Source organism: Mustela putorius, unplaced genomic scaffold (genome assembly GCF_011764305.1).
Source record: "Mustela putorius furo isolate JIRA1106 unplaced genomic scaffold, ASM1176430v1.1 tig00003845_pilon_pilon_pilon, whole genome shotgun sequence".
Taxonomy (NCBI): domain Eukaryota; kingdom Metazoa; phylum Chordata; class Mammalia; order Carnivora; family Mustelidae; genus Mustela; species Mustela putorius.
In genome coordinates, this window is record NW_025421998.1 from 97,748,339 (window position 1) to 97,766,451 (window position 18,113).

An 18,113-nucleotide genomic window follows, 5' to 3' on the forward strand; every position below is an offset into this window, starting at 1 on the left:
CCCTTCCCCTATGATCTTCTCTCTTGTTTCTCAAATTCCTCATATCAGAGAGATCATATGATAAGTGTCTTTCTCTGACTTATTTCAGTTAGCATAACACCCTCTAGTTCCATCCATGTTGTTGCAAATGGCAAGATTTTATTTTTTTAATGACTGCATAGTATTTCATTGTAGATATTTACCACATCTTCTTGATCCATTCATCTGTTGTTGGACATGTAGGCTCTTTCCATAGTTTGGCTATTGTGGACATTGCTGCTATAAACATTCGGGTGCATGTGCCCCTTCGGATCACTACATTTGTAGCTTTAGGGTAAATATCCAGTAGTGCGATTGCTGGGTCATAGGGTAGCTCTATTTTCAATTTGTGAGGAACCTCCATGCTGTTTTCCAGAGTGGCTGCACCAGCTTGCATTCCCACCAACAGTGTAGGAGGGTTTCCCCTTTCTCCGCATCCTCGCCAACATCTGTCGTTTCCTGACTTGTTAATTTTAGCCATTCTGACTGGTGTGAGGTGATATCTCATGTGGTTTTGATTGGTATTTGCATTTCTGGAAAATTCTATCACATTATTTAAACTTCCTTTTTTTTAATGGAGGCTGGACTTTGCTTGGCTATCACAGTGTTCAAGTTTACACTGAGTGGCAGTTACATTATTTGTGCCTTTGAAGGCAGGAAATGGAATTGGGAAAGTGGCAAATCCTGCTACCCCTGTTTAAAAATCTTGCTTAGGCAAGAGATGACTTTTTCTGGTCTTGTGCCTAATAAATGGACTTGTGTTAGTATGCAGCAATGTAATGCTTTCTACCAAACAAAAACTTGCCAAATAACTGCTTTCCAAAAGGAAATTCTCTAGAAGACACTATTTGCTTCTTTTTAATGTTTAATTTGGGGATTGGATGCTATCAACTTCTTATTTTATACATTGTCTTTAATATTTCACTGCTCCATAGGATGCCAACTTTAATGAAAGGAGAGGAAAAAAAAAGAAATGAGAAGTGGTCTGGCCAACATGATATAACAGTGATGTCAGTGCAAAACTAACTGAGAATTCTGAAGCAAATGAATGTATTTTTATTTCAACTGTCGTGGGCTGGTGATTTACCACTTAACCCTCCACCCCCCACCCAGCACACTCTCTACTTGGCTTGATACCCCAGAAAGCTGGACAGAGACTATACAGTTGTGGTCCCTTTTCCTCTCATATTCATCTTTGTTATGTGCATAGAGCACCTGTGGAGAGTCTGGAGGGAGAGAACAGGCTGAAGTTAAGAATTTGTTCCCCCAGTTTTTTTCCTTGAAGCAGTTTGGGCTGGTGACACAGTCTTCCGTGAACTGAAGGTCCCAGTCTTGTCAAGCATCCTTCTTCTCACAGCTCTGAGTCACTCTGGGCTCTGAGAATGGCCCTGTTAGATTGTGGGGATGGTAGGAGGGGTACCATCATTTCTTCTGTCACTAATCCTAGGATCCGGTAATCTCAGAGGTTTTCCCCTTGTATTCCCTCAAACATTAGGGTCCTGGTTGATTCATTCAACTTTTTAAATTTTTGAAATTGGAAGGTAAATTTTTGATACAAAAGTATCCCAAACCCCCCATTTTATCTTTGTATAAAGATTATATGTATTTCACTGCATATAATGTGTATTTTTGGTAGTATTTGGCCAAGAGACTGGCATAAAGTAATCTGTGATCACAAAACAATCTGATTCATATTAGGGCTTCAGAATACTAACTATAATATCTTAATAATGTATATTTATTTGGTGATAATTTCCTTAAGTTTATTAAAAATTAAACTGAGAACAATGACTAGGAAGTAGAAACAGAGGGAAAGAAGGGATTGCTTATCTTCATTCATATTGACTTCTGAAAAGGGCCAAAAAGAAATAATGGTAAAATGAGGAAGAAAGAGGAGCTCCATTGATGTCTTTTTAACAATTTAGGCTTTATAAAGTCTTTAAAATACCTATCCTCTCATTTAGCCCTTGTAACTATAATGCCTAGAGAAAGACATTATAGTTGCCTTCATTTAAAGCATGTGAATGCTAAAGACCAAACAATATAAGTAATTTCTGTAAGGCTGTACAGACAGTAGGTAGTAAAACTGGAAATCAGCCTCCAGACTTATGTACTGTTGACTATTTAGCTAAATTCTACTTTAGCGGGTTTCAAACACGGACAACACTATTTTTCAAGGACCTGTCACAAATTAAAATCATTGACCTAGTTTGAGAAATAACCTGTAAAATAGATTTGTGTTACAAATGTCAATCATAGCTGTGAAAGCTAACATATATTGTTAAAGAAAGAAGAGTATGTGGAGCCGTGCTAGACAAGTTTTTATTGGGCGTGTCCACTTAGTAATGAAGTGGAAATTGCAACAATTAACCATTAGCGTTGAATACGTTCCTAAAGGAGAACACACTACATTGTGTTTAGTAAACCCTGTATGTACATGAAATTATTTTCCATTTCTGAAATGTATCATTTCAGATATCCTGAGAATTAGCTCCTTCACGATTCTCATCTAACATCAAAGCTGTCTTTATGTGCTGTCAGGACAGAGTATTTCTGGGATACTATTAATCAGGCTGAAGAAAGTAAAAATAGGTTTATGGAATAGTCTAGACCCAAAAGGGAGGGCAGGCATTAACTTCTTGCCTGATATATTGGATACATTAATATACAATGCATCTTCAGAACTTGACCTTAAGTGTCAGGAATATAATGTGCCATTTCTCTTTTTATAAGCAGTACTTTAAAGAGGTGTTCCTTGTCAACATTTTGTGTTGCAAGGTGAAAACAGTGAAATATGTTAAAGCATTAAATATACATCTTATTAAAAATGTAATTAATCAGTTTATACACTTGCGTTCCTTTAATGCTAGACCTGCCCCATCAAACTTCCAGATTTAAATTAATCACTAGCAGGATGCTGTGGCAGCATAAACTTTATTTAAATCTATCTTTTAATTTCTTCCAACATCACTGAGTTAGCAGCATCTTTGGTATATAATCAAAATGCATTATGTAGATTTTTCCTTTATGCTATAATTGTTTGATTTTTATTCATATGGACTATGTAGCTTCTCAGCTAATTCCAAGTACTCACTGATAATGATGTCAAGGCAGATAGCCCACGAGCAATTTTGATGTCTAACATTCACCTAAAACCTGACCATATGATTGCTGTTTGACCAAGTGGCATCGGCAGTGTTGGTTTCAAAGTATCAGAGCTTTTTGCCCCTTTCCAGTGGAGAGCTTTAAGGGAGTCCCATTCTTAATTCTGATTTGTCGTAACCCCATATATTTACATGTGTGATTGGATTTTTTAAGTTTTTAGACCAACTTACAACTCGTATCATAGTGGAATGTATTATGTGATATAGTAGGAAAAAGATGGGGTTTGATATAAGAGAGCCGTTAATTTAAATCCTATCTAAAATCTTATTTAATCTCTTAGAATCTTGGTATTCTTATATGTAATTGGGAATTAAAATGTTTCCCATTCAGGGTGTCCCGAGCTTAAAAAACATTATCCAAATAAAATTCTTGGTTCATAGTAGGTTTCCATCAGTTTCAAGTGCTTCCTTCTATCACCTTACTTTCATTTTTTAATCACACCAGTGTGCCAGACAATAGAAAGTTTTTTGGCTTAAAATTTTTTAAAACACATGACAGGAAAACACATTTTTCATTCATCTCTGTAACAAGCATTTTTTGAGTCATGGTTATCAGCAAGTAAAATAAATGAAACAAAACATAAATAGGCAGATATATAGGTACATGGGTAAATGAGCCTGCTCGTGGTTGTTTGCTGTGTTTGAAGAAATAGGTAGATATATTTTAACAATAGTGATTAGAACAAAGGTCTGGGATAAATAGTTCAATTTATCTTAAAATCTCTGATGGAACTTAAAGCTTGAGAACAAGTAACTTGAGTGTTGAAAAGATATTTTTAAAAGTTTAGGTGAAAATAAGGCTTAATGTCCCAGTGCAGTCTCTGCCATATTATTTTCTGTCATAGAGATATTATTAAGAAATGAGTTTAAATGCAAATACATATCCAAATGTGTATCACATTAACTGGGGGGCTATTCATGGTAATTTGTCCTATGGATAACTAAGTGGTGATTTTATTAAATTTGGAAAATGCCTTTAAGATAAATATACTGAGGATTTACCAGTGGAAAAGCCAAGCAGACAAATCATTTGTTCTTGTAAATGAAAAGTAACAGGATGGAGACGAGATCTATTCACAGAAGATGTATTTTCGTGAGAAGGAATATTAGAGTTCTCAAACAAGGGAAAGGGAAAGGGAAACCATCAAAACTTAAGAATCAAGAAATAGAAGTAATTATTTTCAAGTTGAAAATTACCTCAGTTTATAATACCACATTTGTGAGTATTTTTATTTGCTTCATGTTTGTGTCCTCCATATAAGGCTAGACCGTGCTTGCAACAACCACATGCATTTTGTATGACATGATAAAGTGAATTTCTAGCACGATGCTAGGCAACCGTGCTAGCTAATGACAAAGCAACTTTGTCAAATTATTAACAAAAACTGTTTGCATAAAAAGTTACTTCCTGATTGCACACTTTTCAATATTTGAATTACACACATAATACTCAATATATAAATTTTCTTTCAGTGAGAAAAAATTATAAAGCATAATAAAATGTCTGTACTTCACTCTCTTCTCTCAAGAGAAGTAAAGACTAATTATTTATAGTTGAAGTTAGACTGATTAGTTAGTGTTGCTTGTTCCTATGACTAATTAATGAGGAAATGGCATGTCCTTACCCTTTGATTTGTTGCTGATTAATAAGTCAATAAAGTATTACTGGAAGGAAAAAAAAAGAACAGAAACACGCTCATATAATGAGATGGTGGTTGCCCTTTTTCACTTTCTGGATACTCAGGGTCTCAAAAAAAAATCCACATCATAAATGAAATTAGCTGGGACCATTGCCAAATTTTTGAAGGAGGACTACAGTTGATGGCTCATGAAGATTAAATTATTCATTCACCCCTGGAACATGAAACTCTAGGACAGAGATGGGACACGGCCATTATGGTTGAAACTTGTCATTGTCCTTGCTACCGTGTGTTCCATTTTTTAATAAACAGGAATTTCAAGCTTCTTGTTTGTTATTTCAGGTCAGCGCTTTAGAGAGTGCCGTAGTCAAGAGTCTGTGTTCATGATGTGTCTGGGGGCTTCGTAATGAACCTCTTGAGCTCTTGTGGTGACATTTTGTGGGGAATGTTATCACTATTTAAATACCTGGAAATGGACCATGTGAGGAGAGTTCAGAGCAAGCTTTGGAACACAAATAGAAGAGGCTTCAGCCTTGCCTTGGTCCTTGACAGTTCAGTCAACCTGGTTAAGACACATAAGCTGCCTCCGCCTGCAGCTCTGCACCCATGCTGCCTCCGAGTCTGTAGGAGCCCCCCCCACCCCAGTCTCTTCCTGCCCTCACCTTAATTAGATCTCACATTGACTTCAGCCCTCCTGAATTATCCGTTCTTTTTTTTAAATTATCCTGTTCTTAATTAACATCAACTATACTTCAAACCTAAACCTAAAGGTGTTGTAGAAACCAGAATGTTCTGTGCCTCCTGGGTATCCAACATTTTAAGACAGAAAAGCTCTAGGCTTTCAATTGGTCCAATTTGGCAAATGAATTATTGCTTTTAGCATCCTTGGGATCTTTGTACTATCTAATTAATAAGTCAAATATTTAATAAAATCTTCTTTTACAGCCTTATTGAAGTGTAATTGATAAACAAAACATGCACATATTTAATGTATGTAATTTGATGAGTTTGGACATAAGAACACACACGTGATACCATCACTGCACTCAATGCAATAAACATATCCACCCCCCCCCAAATGTTTCCAGAGATCTGAGGTACAACTTAGTGCCTAGAAGGAACAATAAAGTACTGTGCACTTAAAAATTTAAGAGACTTAATTTCCTATGAAGTGTTCTTACCACAAAAACAAAAACAAATAGAAAAAAAAAGTGACAAAAATTGGTAGAATCTCAGTAGTGGCTTCACAAAATCATGTGCTTTCAGCCTCACCCTGGACTTCCAGTAATAAAGTGTTTCATATGATCCACACTCTTCGTTAATAACGAATTTTAAATCACCAGATCCTTTTATTTTTCATCTGTACTCCGTGGTCTAAGGTTTGAAGATAATTTTTCTATCTGGGTATATTTTTAAGGAAAACACAATTTGTATTTTAAGCTGTAATAAATAAAAATACATATTATTTATTTGATTTAAAATATATATGTTCTTTTGATTTTAAAAATCTTTTATTATCAAAATCTTAATATAGTTGAATGAATGTCATGACATCCACAATAGCAAATTGCAGTATAGAAACTCAAACTCAGTATGGTTTTTGCAAGTTACACAAACAAGAAAAAATATATATAGACAAATCATTGTTATAGACAACTTCAGTCATTCTATGACTAGTAGGTTTCATATGCTTTGCTAATAAACATGAAAACCCAGAAATAAATGTCTTTATATACACTATAGTTTAGCACAGTGTTGAACATATGTGTTCCTGTTATATAAATATATATGGTACATATATCCCTGAAATTTCTTTTCTTGAAAGCAGTTCAGTAACTTTTAAGTATTTACTAATTGTTAGTGCTATTAGATTTGAATAAATAATATATAAATCATAGTTTTTTTTTTTTAATTTACACTGTTGCTTTATATTTGATCCACTAATTCTCAAGTGGCCCACCTCTTCCAGTATAGCTATCCAAGTGTTCAAAGTATGTTTGTGGAACTGCAGTAATTTCAAGGTATTAGCCCTTAAAATTTTTTCTGTAAGATTTAGTGGAAATTCATGGAAACATGGACCCTGAGACAAAATTGTTACTAAAATATGGGCCAGTTACAGAGAGAGAGATTTTAAATCAAAAATGAGAACATAAAATTTATAGCATTAAAAGACCAATGTCACCTTCACAAAAAAAAGCAAGAACTTACCAATTTTTGTCTGGTGATGGTCATTGATTTTACATCAAGGAAATGATTGATTTAGGAATTGATATTTGAAAGGTAGACATTTTTTCAAAATTTCTACTTGAGCTACAAAATTATATCTCCTTCAAAAATGACTGAGGAAAATTATTATCATCCCAACTTAAACCTATATTTTTTTCAGATGTCTAAAATGAAAGTCAGCTTCATGCAGAGTAGCTGATTCCTAATATTTAAGCCACTTTCTGTAAAGTAGATGTGTATAATTTTTATAGTTAGACCAATTAATCAGTTTTCTTTTGCGTTGCTTGGTGGAAAGGGTCCTCACATTGTTTACTGGTTAAAATTGGTTTGTGGCCTCTAGCTATATACTTTGCTTTGTTTTCCTTTCTTTGTTTCCAGAGCAATGTTCAGTTCAACTTTGTTTTCTTTCCTGTACTGCGAGCCACTATTGAACCAAAATCCGGAGGGCGTGGTTTCACGTGAAGATAGTCGATTAGTTCCAGTTCATTTAGTCTTCCTTCATTTGAACAAAATTTCATGGAAGTGGGATGACCAGGGTTACACAAGTGAGGTATGACTGTATGAAAAAAAAAAGATTGAAGCAAAGCAGACTTGCCTCCTCTCTCTGATAGGTGCAGCGGCGAACTTGGCCCCTTACTGAATGTTCGCGAATAAACAATGGATTTCTGACAGTCTTCCAGTGGTTAGTGGGGATAATAGCCATGTTTTCTGAAAAGGTTATTATGAGGGTTATTTGAGATATTGGATAGGTATAGACCAATGGGGGAAGAGGATGTTAAGGGTATTCTCAGATTTTCCTTAAATGATTCAATCTGGTTTCCAAGCTCCTCCCTCTCTCCTGGAGATGCTGGGTGGGAAAGCCTAAACCTAACCCCTCAAGTAATTAATACACATGAGATTAGACCACTTAGCATGGGATACTTCCAGATTTCTCCTTTCTCTCTCCTCTCGATTTAGATCTGACCTAGCCACCAAGGATCAGAGGCTGTTAGCTCAAGCTGACCCGCTTGAGCATCTGGTCTGACCCAGGGATGGGCTGCTGTCAGTTGAGGCACTGTTGGCCCAGTCTCTGATTTTTCTGCCGGCATTAGCTAAAAAAAATTCTGTGACTCTGGCACTCTGGCTGATTTCCTGGTCCTGGACGATGCTTTTAAGGAACGTTGTACCTCCCCTTGCTACCTGAGCTCCGTTCTAATACTCAGTTGTCTTGCACATTACCACGGGTCTCCTCATGACCACATTCAGGTTCAGACTAAGGCTTTCTGCTAGGGTCAGCTTCGCCCTGCCTTGGCAGCCCTTTTTGCAGGCTCCCCACTTGGAGCCAAATCCATCTTTTGAGGAAGCCCTTTTCCTCTCCTGCTGCATTCCTAAGGGCATAGGGAATATACCCTCTGCTTTAGGGTTCTTTCTATTCCAAGTCCCCACTTTTCTCTCTAGCAAAGAGAAGAATACCAAGTTACAGCTGTCTCAACACTGAACCTTATCTCTGCGCCCCTTCTCCTGAGACCCACCTGGAGGAGAAGGGATGGAATTTCTATTTCTGTTCTACCTGGAGCTATGATCTGATCAGGCAGGCTTAGTATTTGATATGTTAAATTGAATTAAAGGGGTCAGAAAGTCATTTTCTACAGGTGAGCCTGGCTTTCAAGACCCCGCTCTTGCTGCTGGGCATGAGCTTGGATGCTCAAAGCCCATCACGGCCTCTTTGTCCTAGGTCCTTTCTTCCCCAGGGCAAATGTTTCTTGACTATTCCTTGAAGGCAAGAGCCTTGGAAGGGACAATGTTTTAGGGGAAAATAAAAATATGCCATTGCACCATCTCTCCAGGATGTGTTAAGTGCTTGTGCTAAGAGCTATGTGATAACTGCTGTCATGTAATACATCACTTAAGACTGGCACGGTAGTATGAGGAAGATCATCGTGTTGCATATGTGGAAAGACAGGTTTGAGGAGGTTAAGTAACATGTCATAGATGACACTCTTAGTACCTGTCAGAGAAGAGACTGTAATCCCAGAACGTGCATGTTCTCCAATCTAGCAATGCCTTTTTGGCAGGACCTATTTAAAATCTCTCTTGAAAAGTTGAAATGTCTGGGCATTTCAAAACTCTAACAGATTTGATCTAGGGGAGAGGAGGAGGAGGTGAGAATAGTATATTTGAGAACAGAACCTTCAGGCATTTTGGGGAACACACACCAATAAGGCCACATACAGTGAGTTTTCTTCTTTTTGCAGAGCTCAACCTGTTGTGCAACATGCTCCATTCTTCGTCCTGACAGTTCAGGAATTGCATGCAAATCTCTTTTTCCACTGGTTTATTCCCATACCTATATTCATGTCTAAAATAATGCTTTAGTTAATGACTTCATCCATTAAGAGAAACCTGCAATATAGACAGAAGTTTTGTATTTAAAAAAAAGATTGAATGCATGAATTTTATAAATGGGCTTTGGATAAATTTCCCCATATGGAGAAAATTCTCTTTGTTTTAGGTGTAGGTACAAAAGTCCTCGAGTTTATACCTTTGCATTTGACTTCTATAAGAGATATCTTATTTGTTCTGTCTGTAATGAAAAAGCAAAATCATCCACTAGCATTCTTGTTTAGGGTATAAATATTAGTCTAGAAAACTCAAAGTTCTGTGAAATCGGAAGAATACTTTATCATCATATATAAATGTATAACCTTGAAATCACAGAACTGGGTAAGACCATCATAGGTGATCTGCCTGGATACTTTAGGAGTTTTCTGATTTTGAACATTAAATATCCAAAGTCATCAGTTCTGGTTAAAAGACTACCAGAAAGATTTCAGAACTGACCAGAATATTTTGTCATAATATTATGAAGATTTTTTCTGTGTTGTTGTGTGCGTGTGTGTGTGTGTGTGTGTGTGTGTGTTTGTGTAAGCAATTAAGTCATCTTATAGCAATGCAAGAAAACATCTAATTTTCCCATGCATGGAACAATCAAATTTTAGCTTAACCTTGAATGATGAGATGGTAGTTAAAATGGTCATGAAATGAAAGCATCCTACAGTTAAGAAGTGCAGATCTCCCAATATGGCTAGGACACGGCACCCCATAGGAATAAACAAAATGCTCTTTGCAGAGAATTCTTGGTTTATGTCTCGGACATTGTCTTCTTCTGAGTGATTAGAATTGATTATTTGGTGATGTCTGCTGGTATCTCCCTCTTACTGAGCTGAAACTGACACACCTCTGGTGGCCAGGGCTGCCTTGTATTCCACAGTATTCCTCATTGATTCAATGTAAAAAGATTAGTCTCCTCAACAGTGTAGGCTTTGCACCACTGGACAGTTACTGTAGAAATGCCCTTGGAAAACACTGAATTTTATCAAAGAGGCAAATCAGTGATTCAATTTTAACATACCTGCTTCTATAATTCTAAATTGCCATTCTCAGACTAATTTCATTCTAGCAGAATTGTTTATATGCATATCAAGGTATTATTTTTTAAAGTGAAATTTCAGTACATGTCCAAATCTCTTGCCAGACCTCAAAATTAAAAAGAAATTTTCTTCATAATTTTAACTAATGTTTTCATGCTAGCAGTAAATCTCATTACACTATTCTGAGCATAAGCCTTGGCTATTGATCAATATTTTCATCCTCTTTTATGGAGTTAAATATCATGGAGATATTAGTATTGGAAAATAAATGGAGGTAATTGTAAAACATACTTTACTTAACCCAAAGACCCTAGTATTTTCCTTCATCTGCATAATGATACTTGAAATCAATCAACTGTCAGAATACTTTTAGCTACTTTATCACTTTATCAGAAAATGTGACATTGTTACATAATGAGAAATCCATGAATTAATTTATCCCATCGTGAATGTTGGAAATTAAATAATGTGACTAGTATGACTATCCTGGTTTGTAGAACACTTTCTTTTCTTTTTTTTTTTTTTCGATTTTTAAAAAAAATTTATTTATTTTACAGAGAGAGAGAGATCACAAGGAGGCAGAGAGGGAGGCAGAGAGAGAAGGGGAAGCAGGCTCCCTGCTGAGCAGAGAGTCTGATGCGGGGCTCGATCCTAGGACCCTGAGATCATGACCTGAGCCGAAGGCAGCGGCTTAACCCACTGAGCCACCCAGGTGCCCCTGTAGAACACTTTCTGTTGGAAAGTACTGAGTTCCACTACTTTAATCCAATGACTTTAAGACTAAAATATCCTAGTTCCCAAAGCATGTTCTTTAATTTACAGATCAATGTTAGAACTAAGGGTGAGGGATATCTGGGTGGCTCAGTTGGTCAAGCATTTGCCTTCAGCTCCTCGGGTCATGATCCCAGGGTCCTACGATCAAGTCCTGCATTGGGCTCCCTGCTAAGTGGGAAGACTGTTTCTCCCCCTGCTTGTGTTCTTGATTTCTGATACATAACACAAATAAAATCTTAAAAAAAAAAAAAAAGAACTAAGGATGAAGTGTTTTCATCCTTAGACACGTCCTTTGAGATGAAGAATGATGAAGACATATCCTTTGCGTCTTCATCTCTAAAAAGAACCTGATTTCCCCCCATCAACCAGCCCCTGGTTGGGTAAGTTGGCTAACATGGTCGTCTCATTCTTGTCCCACAGAGTTTGGAGGATTTGCTTGGTGGGGGCTACAGTGCAAATCGTTCTACCCAATAGTCTGTACTCTGTCAGTTTCCACACAGATGTTATTTTAAAATTTATATTGGCTTTTTAGGTCTCAGTTTCTTCATCTGGAAAGTTGGTATGATAATAGAAGTAAAAAAGAAAGATATTTATTTTGAAGTCAACAAAAATTAAGCTTCGAGGCTGCATTTGCAAAGGTCCATGCAAATTCACCCCCCTAGAATGTAAAACCTGGATCTGTTTCTGTATATACTCCATAAGGATGCCCTGAGAATTAAGTGAGATCATGCTTTGTCCCCAATGTAGTGCGCAGAATGTGCTAGACTTTTTTTCATTATAACATTTAGTAAGTGTGAGTTTCTATGTAGTTTGTGAGGCAAAATACTCATTTGATACGGTGACTATCACTGTACTTACCCCACTCAGCATTGTTTGCATCTACATATCTGGCATTGTTATTTCCAGGAGGGAAAATCTGTGTCCACTTCCTTTGCCTTTCAACCCTGGCCACCAGCATGGTTCTTGGCACTAGATGCACTAAAAATACCATGCACTAAAGATACAGTAATTATTTATGTATCTATCAATGCATATGGAACATGATGTAGCACTTCATAATAATATTCAAATTGTGAAATAAGATAGATGAAGAATCAGAATTGTTACTTTAAAGATATCCTTGTCCTCTAGTTTGTGCAATTACTTACCAAACGTCTTGCCCATTTCAATCTTTAATAATTAATCAAATTGTCTTAATTCCCATGGATTCTATAAAGTTTCGATATATACCTTTAAGAAAGAGGCTATAATGCTTTTTTCTAATAACTCCGGGACAATGGCATTCATGTAGGTAATATAATTAAATATTCATATAAGTGATTATTATTTTCTAATTGATTTATCTGTGTTCGTGATGCACAGGTTAATGATAATATTGGATGAACCCTGTGTGATGGCATCTGTTGCTTTCATGTGCTCCTCAACCGCCACTCACTCCAGATACAGGAACATTCAGTTTAAGGTTACAGAAAATCTGCTCAGTTTGATAATGTCAGCCCATCACATTTCAGTTAAGCAAACATCAAATCAAATGATGCATGTCACAGACGCATAAATATTATGTACATGGAAAGCAAATTTCTAGCCATAAATGTGTAGAATCTTCTGGTTTGTAAACTTGAACTACATTCTTAAATTTTGGCTGTAAGAAGAAATTCATTAAAAAAAAAAAACATTGTTCTCAAATAATTCATGTGCCAGTTTATTTGTAAACAAGTCTTACAAAATTTTTTTTTTTTGCATTCAAAACTGTCCTCTCCTGCAGTTATTATCCTAATTAAAAAAGCAATCATTCTGCTGAAAGTAAACATTTCCTATGATAGGACATATTGAGCTGTATACACATCATACTCTCTTGTGATTTCTTCAAAAATAAAATGAGCCCATCCATGTTCTCAGGGTTAGTTCAAGGTTATTCCAAACCATCATAAGCTGAAAATCATTACACCATTGAACTTCATTACAAGATAAGTGATTCTGACAAAATTGCCACTTTATGGAATGGATCAGGAGGAATATTATTCCACAAAAGGATTTTCATTGTGAAAACGAAACATATTCTGTACATTTGTGAGAAACTTCATAAAATTTGTTGGAGTTCTAGTATGGAATGAATTATCTTATTTAATACTTTTCGAAGTTTGTTAAATATCCAGGAAAAATGCTTTCCATATAGAAGTTACTTGATAAATATCTAGGAAAAAAAGCTTTCCATGTAGAAGGCACTCGATAAATTTGGTTTGTTGAACTGAATTGAATTCAGACAAGGAGGGCCAGAGGCATTTGTGAGAGGGTGAGTTTTCAGATTCTCTCCTTTTTCTCACCTTCAGCCAATAGCCTACCTGCTTGTATAAAGAATATTTCATTTCCCCATTTGATTTAGCGACTGACTGGCTTTGAGTTCCCCCAGAAGCAGACCCTTGAGAAGGATTCAAGTATAAGTAGTTTATTTGGGAGTTGAAGGAAGACGCTGGCAGTGGCGCGGGTAAGCGAGAGGAAAGGGAGGAAGGATAGTGCCTCAAGCTCGGTTTTCACAGCAGCAGCTCCTGAAGGGAACGGGTGCTTAATCCCATGGGAGATACTGGGAAACCGGTGCTCCAAGCTCTCCCGGCCGGAGGGCAGTGTTGCTGGGTCATCTGTGCGTCGGCCGCCATCCGTCTTTGGATGTTTTCCATGAGAGCTGCTCCTAGGAGGCTTAAGTTCCTGGCTGTTGCAGAATGCCCTGGAAGTAGCAAAGTGGCTTACAGTGGTTAAGAGAAAGCCCTTGGGGAAGGAAGCACAGGTGTTGGCTGGCTCTCAGGAGACGGGCAAGGGTGGGTGAGATGCTCGAGGTATGAGGGTGTGAGCGGGCAGCTGTAGCACCTCCTGCAGTGGCATCTGCTGCAGAACACTCTTCCAGAGTATGTATGTGTATATGTATGTGTATGTGTATATGTATGTGTATGTGTATATGTATATGTATGTGTATTTGTATATGTATATGTATGTGTATGTGTATATGTATGTGTATATGTATGTGTATGTGTATGTGTATATGTATGTGTATATGTATGTGTATGTGTGTGTGTATATGTATGTGTATGTATATATGTATGTATATAAATGCACACACCGATAGACACAATATTGTAAGAATTTTGGGGGGGATAATGACTAGAGTGGGTTTTGTCAAATGTGTTTATATTATGGCAGGACCCTTAGATTATTGCTACTACAGCTAAATGGCTAGTTCCGAAGGCTTCCTCAGCCCACCCCCCCCTGCTGTTATCCTCTGATGACGGCCGAGCCACAGCAGGCTCTGCCGGCAGAGACCCAGGCTCGGTATCCCCTGCTTACTGACTCCTTGAAAATCTGTTTTCCTTTTGCTCAAAGCCAACAAGCCAAGGGACTGCCTCCCACTCTGGAGTAAACACATGAAATCACAAGCTACCAGTGGCCATTTTTTCCATAAAATAGCAGTTCTATTAAATTGCATTATGTAAAAATGGGATTTGTACTAAGGCTGTTTTATAGGAGGTTGGTTTCTATCATCAACTGTTTCATTGAACATCTGAGCTGTGATGAGTCATCCATAAAACTGGTAGAATAAAACTTGCGGAATGGCGGTTGTGAAGTCTTCTAAGGCTCATAAAACTGGGTGACGCGCTTCGACAGTTTTGATATTGCTCAAACATTTTATCAAAAGAAACTGAAACATCATCAGTACTACATTTTAATTTGGTTTTTAGGGACTTTCATCTTGAATATCCCCTTCTGTACTGCTGATCTTTTGTTTAAAAGTGGGAGAAAAGCGAGACCTATTGTTCCTCTTCACCTTGGATCACAGAGGAACCAGATAAATCTTTTGTTATAAATAAGAGGGAGTCTATAGATCATTTTCAAAATGAGGACCTTGAAACTTTTTGAATTATATTAAAACGAAAACTAACATTTGCTGAATAGATGTATGTTCCAAGCATCACACAGACTTAGGACTCCGTTGTTTATATCCATTGCCTCATTTACTCTTTGTGACAATCATGTGACGTAATTACTACTATTATTTATTTAGAGAACACTGAGGCTTAGAGAAGTTAAATAACTCCTTAGGGGAGGAGTTGGGAAGCAAACCCAAGTTTCTCTAGGAGAAAGTATGCTTTTAAGTATTCTACTGTCCTATTTTATGAAATAACAAGTGTTCATGTGAAAAATAGAGACAAAATTAATCTATGATGGAACATAGCACAAGTGGTGGTTACTTTTGGGTGGGCGATGGAGATTGGGAAGGGGCACAGGGAACTTCCTAGGGGGGTTGAAATATGATATCGTACTAAGCACATGGTTACAGAGATCATATGGGGATATGCATGTGACAAAATACATCCAATGGCAACACCCAAGACTAATGCATTGGTCCACAGGCAGATGACTTGGGCACAACTTTTAAGGTGTCTGTGCCTGTCTTTCTAGCCATGGCATCTGAATGGTAAAGGTCTGTTGATTCCCTCTCATCCTACCTCCCAGCCCATATGACAGGTCAACGGTCGTGCCCATTATCCAGTCCTGCCAGTCAGAATCCTCCCCAAGGACTTCCAACACTTGATGTAGGAGGTTTAAAAACTTACATTATTTTCTATGGTGACAATTTTGTAAGGACCTGAATCCTACTTGCTGACAATCAGGTCTTTTACTTTGTGGAGAAGGTGGGTCTAGCCCTTAAAATGTGACCAATGCAATCGAGGAGCTGAATAAGTTAACTTGTATTTAATTTTAATTCATTTAAATGTAAATAGCTACATAAAGCTAGTGGCTAACCTGTTGGACAGAGCAGGTGTAGCAAGTGAGCTGGATATCCACAGAACACAGAAAATGAGAAATGGGGAAAGATAGCCTTGGGGGAATTGGAGTGCTCTTTAGGTCTGGCTTCTCCCTGCCCTTGGGATTTGGAGATGAGAACTAACGAATTACACATGCCTCCTTTTCTGCAAACGATTTTCCATCAGATGTCACCCTTTGAAATGACCTTTAATAAAGCTACTCTTTTCCCCACTCTTTGTGAAAAGAAGCATAAAATGCAAATGTTTGGGCTGGGGTGTTTGTCCCCCTTTCTCTAAATAACACATGATTAGTAAATACAAATTGCTGATGGTTGTAAACCTTTCCATCTTAATGAGAATGGTATTGGTAACTGCTCACTGGTAACTGCGGGGTTTTAGGAAAGGTGGGGTTGTCACAACTTTCTTAGCATTGGCCCTATTATCTTTCAGAAAGCTCCAGTGAATGCAGTGTGCCTGGAGTCATGAGTTGGCATCATTAGTGATGTGATTTTGGGGGGCACTCTGAAATTACTTAAAGAATCCTTCCAAGAATGTTTCAACCTCCTATGACCAGTAATTGCTACAGTTAGTGACTTAGCATTTGCTAATAAGGTACCTTGGAACTCTGACTGCTATTGTCAGTCTGGTAGACTGACTTATACATTTTACAAAGAAGTTATAATGATAAAACCAGTAATCTCTAAAGATTATGGATCACAGAATTTTAGACACGGAAGGAACTTTGGAGAATATCTAATCCAGCCTCCTCACTTTACAGGTGAAAAAAGAAAAGCCCAAGAGAGGCAAACTGATTTGCTCAAGGTCACAACACCTAATTAGTGGCCGAGCCGGGACTAGACCTGCCCCCTCCATGAGTCTCCTGCTCCCCAGAGTGTGCTGTCAGTGAGCCAAAACCAATATATCTTGCTCTTCTGATTTCTGCCCCTTTGAATGATATCTTAATTGCCATTTATACTTTATGATTCTGTAAGAACTGACAATTTTGTCAAGACAAAATTTCATATAATCCACCCTTTCTTGTGACTTTGGGCATCGAACAACATAGGTATTATATGTTTATCCTTGATGAAAGTCTTAAAAGATTAAGGATGAAACCTCAAAACATACTAGCTACTCGTGACATTATGTGGATAAGTCTGGCATTGATTTACACAAAATGGTCTTGAAATCATTTATATCTGCCATCTATCACTTAAGGTAAAATAATTGTGGGAAAGGCACAAGCTTGGAATTGAATAGAGAAGATTCAAAGTTCAGCCGTCGCATTTCCTTAGCTGCCCAAGGCTTAGTCTGTTCTTGAAATAAAGGGATTAAAAAAGGTACAGAATATTACAAAGTTCTTAGCATATAGAGGGAATAAATACATAGTAAAAGTACAGTCTTAGTACATAGTACATAGTACAGTACTTAGCATATAGAGGGAATAAATACATAGTAAAATGTAATATATTTGTATATAGTATTTGAGATATTTCTACACTGGGATCAATATTTTGATTTCCATGTGATTATGTAAGTATCTATTTGAATACAAAAATTACTAATATGATGGGTACTTATTGAGTGCTTGGTATATTTCAGGAACTGTTTCAGATTGGGAGTACATTTGTGGGTAGAAGAGAAAACAATTACGTACTGGTAGAGCTTGTGTTCTAGTTGAGGGCCAGTGGGGTGAAGGAGGCAATTAAAAACAAATCTATGCACATTATATGTGCATAAAATGGCTGATAATTAGTATTAAATAGTCATTCTGGACAATTATTACTTATCTAATTTGTAAAGTTTTTTTTTCATATAAATTAAGGATTTAGCAAACATTAAGGAAAAAATACAGTGCTTTGCCTTGAGTTTGATTTACCTTTGAAACAACCATCTTGAAAAAAATTGATTTAAATATATTTTATAAGTAATTAATGTCTACATATTAATTATTAAGAAAAAATAGACAATTCAGAGATCTCTAATAATTTTTGTTGTATTTGAATGTAATGCACTTGCTGTTGTGCACCACGAAAGCCTGTTCAGGGTTAGAGCATCTATTTTTTTTTTTTTAAGATTTTATTT